General features: G+C 41.5%; 1 protein-coding gene across 3 annotated transcripts in view; it reads right to left on the bottom strand.

Annotated features, from left to right (window-relative positions):
- Positions 1-8430, bottom strand: part of dzip1l (DAZ interacting zinc finger protein 1-like) — a 208655-nt gene that overhangs the window by 32513 nt on the left and 167712 nt on the right. The window lies entirely within an intron of this gene.

Raw genomic sequence — 8430 nt, forward strand, 5'->3', positions numbered from 1 at the left:
ACACAATTAGCTAACTTCCTCAAATTAATACAGTATCTAGGTTTCTTTGAGCTCTCATCCTCCTCAGCTGCATCAAGCAAACACCACTTGTGTTTTCTTTTTAATTCCATTCTCTCTTACATAGCATTCTTATTTTCTCACATGCAAATAAGGGCAAAACCCTACACCCCCACATCTCCTCCATGGTTCCCAAGAGTTCTGAGCCCTAATTGCACATTACAATCCAACTGCTCCTAGGACTTCATCCCAACTACATGGAACCACAGGCCTTCTGTTGCCTTCTCAACAACAACAGAACTCATCACGCTTATACCCTGTTTCTGGCTCTCTCTCATCCACTGTCTTAGTAACTCTTTAACCTTGAACCTTTGAACTGGTCTGCAATGACTTGGAACTGTTTTGAATGACCTATTGGAAACTCCCCAACCAGCCCTGACTTTGTTCCAGGCAGTATTGAATTTAACAACAAAAATAACTCTGTTCCCTGAATATTACAATTTTCACAAATTTCTGGCTTATACAGTACAAAATTATACAAAACATTGTAGAATCCAATATATAGAGTCATCGGAGATACACAGCATGGAAATGGGCACTTTGGTCCAACTTGTCCATGTCAACCAAATATCCCAACCTAATCTAGTCCCATTTCCCAGCATTTAGTCCATATCCCTCTAAACCTTTCCTATTCCCCTTTAAACTCGTTATTCCTATACCCATCCAGAAGCCTTTTAAATGCTGTATTTGTACCAGCCTCCACCACTTCCTCTGACAGCTCGTTCCATACACACACATCCTCTGCATGAAAAGATGCCCCTTAGATCCCTTTTAAATCTTCCCCCTCTCACCCTGAACCTATACCCTCTAGTTTTGGACTCCCCCACCCTGAGGAAAAGACCTTGGTTATTTACCCTATCCATGTCCCCTTAGTAGGAACGGCTGGTCAGACCTCATTCATGTTAAAATTCTAAAAGTATATGCTGGTGCAATGTATGGCGAGATAGTGTGGAACTGTTTTATGATGCAGAACGTATTACAAGAGAAAAAAAAAATAGTACTGGTTTTCCTCATGACCTCAGGATGTGCTTTATCACTGCAAAGGCAATAAATCTGATTTAAGATATAGCACAGTAAAAGCAAGGAACATGGCAGTGAATATGTACAATGTGATAACAGTCGCATGCCTTGTTCAATATGTTGATTGAGGGACAAATATTGAGCATCAGTGGGAAGTACTCAGCCTTTTGTCTCATCATGTTCCCTTTTACATTCATTGCAAGTGCAGATGGGGTCTTAGATAAATGTCTCAGGTGAAAGAAAGCACCTCCAAACGTGCAGCACTCCCTCAGTACTGCAAAGGACTGTTAGTCTGGATCATGGGCCTGATTCTCTTGAGTGATGCTTTGACCCTACAGCTTTAGATTCTCAGGTGAACCCACTAGTCATGGCTGACATATGACATGCAATTGGAAGGGACAGTGATCCATCAGACTGAACAAGGTTAAGAAAGTTGCTGCTCAGTGGATTGGTCTTCCTAGAGGGAAGGAACAAATAAAGGCCTTGTTTGAAAAGGTCATTGTGAAAAATAATGGCAAGTGTGTGGCTAATATTGGTAGAGGCAGTACAGAAGATCAGATTGACCTGCTGATTGAAGCAGGAGACAGATAATTCCAGGAAGTGAAATGACAGACTTAGGTGTTATACAGTAGAAGACAAATGATTTTGAACAAAGTCCAAGTCCACCCTTATAGTCTGAACTTTATTTCAGTCAACCCCTTCCCAAACTGGGATTAATCACTTATTACTGAAGTAATTTTCGGAACCTGACCAAAAACTATTTAATATGGACTATACTCTCCAACCATTAGCAACATTAGTGCAGATGAAAATTTAAAGTTTGGCTAACCTGCCAACAGTTTAAGAAAACACTTCATCTACCTGATGAAGGAGCAGCATTCCGAAAGCTAGTACTCCCAAATAAACCTGTTGGACTATACCCTGGTGGTGTGTGATTTTTAACTTTGTCAACCCCAGTCCATCACTGGCATCTCCACTTCACCTCTTACTGCACTGCTCTTTTCATGTACCCCATTGTTAAAAGGGTTTTCTGTTGTTTACTTCAGAACTATTAAGTTGCTACTTGTTTACTTATCTCTGAATTCATCATCTGGAAATTCCCCTCTCCTTGCCAATCATGTTAGCAAATTTGCCAGTGGTCTGAGTCCTGTCCCTGTCCACGTTTCCATTATTTTGTCCACATGTTTTTGTCTTTATTTTGTGTTATCGTTTTCTGTCAAAATATGGTTACAAAAATCTTCAAAATGCAAAATAACAATGCTCCTTTCTTTATGCCATACCTTTAAATCCATGGCCACTATCTCATTAAAATTTCTTACTAAAGGTAGACTTTGATGATGTCCTTCAATACTTCTTACAAATCTTACATCTATCACATCTCTTCTATGAGTATATCATACTCCCCATCTCTCAATCATCCTTTACTAAAGCCTTTAATCTTGTACAGGACAAAAGGCATGCTGCCCATAGTGTTCAGGGATGTGTAGGTGAGCTGCATTAGTCCGGGGTAAATGTAGGGTTATAGGGCAGGGGAATGGGCCGGCGTGGGTTATTCTTCGGAGGGTCAGTGTGGACTTGTTGGGCCAAAGGGCCTGTTTCCACACTGTAGGGATTCTATGATTCTATGTTTATCGATGTAATTTTAATAAAACTGACTTTTTATATTCTAAATTCTAAGCTCTAAAATCAGCAACACTTAATTTATTTCGTGGAGAGGTTATGGTCTATTAAAGAAATATGGTAGCGTCTCAGTTGTGTAAATTGCAGATACAATAGCTTTATAATTTTCCATGTCCTATTTCATGTAAGGTTTCATCATCAATGGCCTACTTAAAAGTCTCATTTCATTGGACACTAACCTATATTAATAAAATGACCAGTCTGTTCAAAGATTGCAATATGTTTTCATCTCCAAACTGGTGGAACTCTCACATTCTTTCACTTCATCCTGATCCTCGTTATTCAGAGTCTAGTTAGCATTTTTGCCTGTCTATTCTGCACAAAGTAATTGTGCATCCATTGGCCAATAAGACCATAAGAAATTGGAACAGGAGGAGGCTATATGGCCCTTTGAGCCTGTTTATCCATTCAATAGGATCATAGCGGATCCCAAATTCCTGACATCCACCTTCTTATCCTTTCTCCGTAACCCTCCATTCACCGACCAATCAAGAATCTATCTCGGCCTTAAATATACACAAGGCCTCTGCCCACACAGCTCTTTATAAGAGAGATTCTAAAAATCCTCAACCCTCTGAGAGAAGGAAGTCTTCCTCATCTCAGTCTTAAATTGGCGCCCCTTAATTCTGAGACTGTGCCCTCTAGTCCTAGACTCTCCCATGAGGGGAACCATCCTCTCAGCATTTACCCTGCTAACCTCTCAAGAATCCAATTTGTTTTAAGGAGATCGCCTCTCATTCTGCTAAACTCCAGTGAGTTGAGTCCCAACCTACTTAACATTTGCCCACATGACAATCCCTCCGCACCGGGCATACTGCACAATTGGGAAACACTGCCACCAACACAATCAGCACTGAGCTGAAACTTGCTGGGACTAATACAATGCCCTCTATGTAATCCATATCTCCATGCAAATCTTCACTTTCATGTTTTAAATGTTCTATTGGACCATTTGTACAGTTCATTCTTTGAATCAGTGATTGACTAGACCCTGATGAGCATTTCTGGGGTCTTTCTCTTACTGTAGGTCCCAAATTCTCTTAGTTTCTCAAAATTATCAACACTATTCCTGTCCTCATTTCTACTAGCTACAGTTCTCCTTTCAGACTGTCACCGGTGACTTGTACCTAGACAGTGTTGCCAATTAGTTACAATGGTGCCCTCCACTCTGTCATACCATAATTGCCCACATCGCACTATGAATGCTGCTGGGAAAGGAATGGTTTCCTAGGAATTTATTCAGTGCTCCTGACATTTGTCCTAGCGCTGTATGCTTATCTATAAAGTTAACTCCCGTCAAAACTAGCCACCTGTCCCTACTTGATACTTTGACATAGTCCAATAACTCAAACAGTAGCACAGACTGGGGAATTTCCATGATACTATTTCCAGTCTTTCTAGATTTGTCAAATCTGACCATGCCTCATTATCAGTGAACAATCTGAATAGGATGGGCCTGTTTTACCTGGAGCATCAGAGAGGTGACCTCGTAGAGATTTATAAAATCATGTGGGGCATAGATAAGGGGACTGGCCAAGGTCTTTTTTCCCAGGGAAGGGGAGTCCAAAACTAGAGGGCATAGATTTAAGGTGAGAAGGGGTAACATTTTCGCACAGAGGGTGGTGCATACGTGGAATGAACTGCCAGAGGAAGTTGTGGAGGCGGGTATAATTACAACGTTTAAAAGACATCTGGATGGGTACATGAGTAGGAAAGGTTCAGAGCGATATGGGCCAAATGCTGGCAAATGGGACTGTCAGATTGGGATGCCTGATAAATTGGATCGAAGGGTCTGTTTTTGTGCTGTGTGATTCAACGACTCTAAAATCAACTTCTGGATAAATTTTATTCCAGCAAGTTAACAATTTGACCAAACCTTCATTCATGTTCAAATCACTGGGCTTCAATTCCAAAGAAAACACTTTGTTTCTTTTCTTGCTCCTGTGTGGTATCGCAAGTGCTAAGACCTTACCTTATTTCCTCTTTGGTAAAAAAGTGGCCCAGGTACAAATTGTTAGTTCATTTTTCCACTACCAACAGGGCCCAGTTTCAGAAGCCCAGGGATTGATAATCATAAACATCCCATTCTAACTCCACCATCCTCTGCTACCAATGTTATACACCAGAGAATAACTATGTTTGAACAGAGTTTAAGTTTATTTTTTTTTAGTGAGAGCTTTATTTCAGTTAACCACACTTTATTAAATTCACCCCCAACTGATTAATTTTTTCAGACTCTTAATTCCAAAGAATTAAATTTCCACTATCTTTCATAATGGGATTTGAACTCAGGTGCCCACAACATTATCTAGGTCTCTGGATTAACAATCCTAAAATAGTGCCACTAGACTGTTGCCTCCCCCAGTTCCTGCATGTATTAGTTGTGCCCCAAATGTATACAACCAATTCAAACCCAATTAAGTTTTAATTAATAGATTCATTTCTTGTTCCCTCATTCCATTCAGTCTTGGGCATCCCTTCCGACCTGATTGGATAGTACATTTAGCCCTTGTTTTCACCAACTCGGCAAGCCTTATAAAAATCCCAACTGGGATGTAATTCTGGGATTCTCTCCCCTATTCTATTTCTGATCATTTTTACCAGCAAGAAATAAAGGCACAGTTCTCCCACCCTTGCCAGCTCCATTATATTTTTCAAGTGGAGTCCGGGCCCTTCATAAAGTTGACATCGTTCAGAACAGGTACAACTCAGACAGGTGATCTGTTGCATTTCAGACTGAAGAAAATAATTCTTGGGATCTCTATTGCCATAATTTCAAATGGTTTGAAGGCCCAGAGCTCTTTTAAAATGAAAATAAAACTTCATTGGCTTTCATTTGTGTAAAAGAAAATAACCTCCTGCCCACTGCTACGACTGATAGGACATTGAGAGCAGCTTAAAAAAAAGGAACCATTCGTGGGATTTGTCATTATAGCTGAAACCATTGTGAATGCTCGCGTGAGTTTTAAATGGCCCAGAACTATTTTGCTCAGCATGAGACTAAGTTCAGTTTGATTGACAGAAGATGTCATTTGAGGGATTTTGTAAAACAGATTTTGTTTTCAACTGATTGACCACGTGAGGGGGATTTGCATTTTTAACAGATTTATGAACAAGTGATCCTTTATAGCATGAACTATGTTTCAGTAAAACATTAATTAGACTATTAGGAGTTAATTTTTCTGTACCTCCATTTCAAGGACATAGCTCCCAAGGACTGAATAGACCAAATACTGAGTGAGAGGGGTCTGCCTATGGAGGACACATGGGGAACATTGTTTAAAAGGGGGAAATGGGAATATGAGGGAGTACAGAGGGTGAGATGGAAATGTGACGGAGCCTCAAGAGATTTTAAGCAAAGAGGGGGCATAGAGAGAGTATGAGTGGGCATAAATCGGTTATGAGTAGTCTTGAAGGGGCTATAAGGAATAGGGAGAGATCTGAAGAGAGTTTGAGGGCCTGACATTCATCATTTAAACAGGTCTGAAGTCTCAGTTAGTGAAGATGAGAGTTCTAGTCTGATGAACTAGCCTTTCACCTGCCTCCAGTTTCACTTCATGCCTGATTCCATCCTGCCATGGCTCTCCCCAACAGGACATTGAAACACAGGGGCATCTTTTTTAAGTGAACCAGGTCTGTCAAGCTGGAAGGTTTGACTTTGCCTGGACAAAAAGCCAGCCATGAGAGTACAATTGCAAAGACCACCTCTGGATGGTAGCACAGCATGTTGCTGGGAATTGGCACCGTGGTTCAGTGGTTAGCACTGCTGCCTCACAGCACCAGTGTTCGATTCCAGTCATGCGACAGTCTGTGTGGAGTTTGTACATTCTCCCGCGTCCATGTGGGTTTCCTCCGAGTGCTCCGGTTTCCTCCCACAGTCCAAGATGTGCAGGTGGATTGGCCACACTAAATTGCCCATAAAGTCCAAGGATATGCAGGCTGGATGGGTTAGCCATGGAAAATGTGGGGTTTTGGGGATAGGGTGGGAAGCTCTTTGGAGGGTCAATACAAAATTCATAGGCCAAATTCTCTGATTCCAATGTGTGAACTGGGATGAGAGCAATCTGTAAGATTGACTCATTGCACATGGAGGCTTGTGGAGATAGGGGAGTGGCACATGAAGGGAAGTAAGGTTGCAGGTTTTTATCTTTATTCATTTGTTGGATGTAAGTGTCACTTGCAACGCCCACATTTGTTGCCTATCCCGAACTGTCCCTTGAACTGGGTGGCTTACTGAGCCAGAGGACAGTTAAGAGTCAACCACATTGCGGTGGGTCTAGAGCCATGGCTAAGGATGGCAGATTTCCTTCCCTCTTGGACAGACAGGGGTTTTACACCAATCAATGTTATGGTTATCACCAGGATCAGCTTTCAATTCTAGGTTTATTGCTGCTGCTGGAAGCTCCTGCTTCAGGGCTATGTCATATCTGTCTGTCTTTTTTGATACCCTCACATGCCACTATTCCTTGTTTGCAATGGCTCCGTGGGATCCATCATCCCAGCTAGGCCCAGGTCCACCCCTCTTTCTGCTGCTCTCCACCTTGCCCTCGAGAATAGAGATCAATAGATTCTCAGCTTTGATCAAATGACGAAATACTAACATTTTCTACTATGGTAGTCACCTCTTATTATTTACTAAAATAATACTCAATTGGTTATATTGAAGTTTGACCAGCTGTCATGGTGAGATGTGAACCCACGTCCCTGGTGCATTATACTAGGCTACTAGATCAGCAGCACATTGCTATTATTACCACTGCACCACCACTGTTGCACTCAGTGAAGGAAGGGTGATAAGAAAGGGAGATAGTCACTCATGGTCATGTACAATGACTTTAACTGAGGTTCAAGTATATTTTAGGAGGAAGATGGTGGCACATTGGGAATATCATTGGACCAACAAACTAGAGGTTTAAGCTCTTACTCTGAAAGAATAAAGGAAAGGAAAGTAACTAGCTAGGCATTGACAGCATCAAAGGCAGTCTTGTCTGAGCTATTATTTCTTATTACCAGCTGTGGATACAATCCACGTTTATCACTTAGAAACAGCTTAGAGTGTTTGATTATGATTACTATTCCAAATCTACAGTACTGCCTGGTACTAGGAGGTACAGGTATGTATGTCCACTGCTGCTAAATATGGTCTGTTATCAGGAAGAGGCCTCCATTCATGGGCCTGAACATGAAAGGCATTGTTTGTCCCCAACTGAACATCATCATATTTACCTAAGTTCAATTCAGAATTACGCACAGCTGTGAATGGTTTTCATTTAAGAAAGGTCAAATGATATAGAAATATCAGCAAAAGGTAGGGATAAAAGAAAAGTTGGGGTGGGAGTAGGAGGGGAAAATTTGGTGTAAAAATAGGAAGTGCAACAGACCCTGGAAAGAAACACTGGGCTGAATCTTACGGTTCTAGGCGAAGTGTGAGTTGTGTCAAGTGATTTGGAGAGATTCTCACTGCGAGACCGAACACACCAGATCTTACCAAATGAACCTCATTAACTACCTTCCCCACCCCTACGGTGTCTTATTCTATCCCTATCTTACCACGCACCATTCCTGGAATAACTCACCACTCAGAGGATATCCAGCATCCCTTACACTCGTGGCTCTCTCTGAGGGAAAAAGTTTGCCTCGTCCTTAAATGGACAACATCTTATTTTCAACTGG

The sequence above is a fragment of the Chiloscyllium plagiosum genome, unplaced genomic scaffold (assembly GCF_037043375.1).
Source record: "Chiloscyllium plagiosum isolate Xiang-an unplaced genomic scaffold, Cpla_swu_hap1 HiC_scaffold_13, whole genome shotgun sequence".
NCBI classification, from domain to species: Eukaryota; Metazoa; Chordata; class Chondrichthyes; order Orectolobiformes; family Hemiscylliidae; genus Chiloscyllium; species Chiloscyllium plagiosum.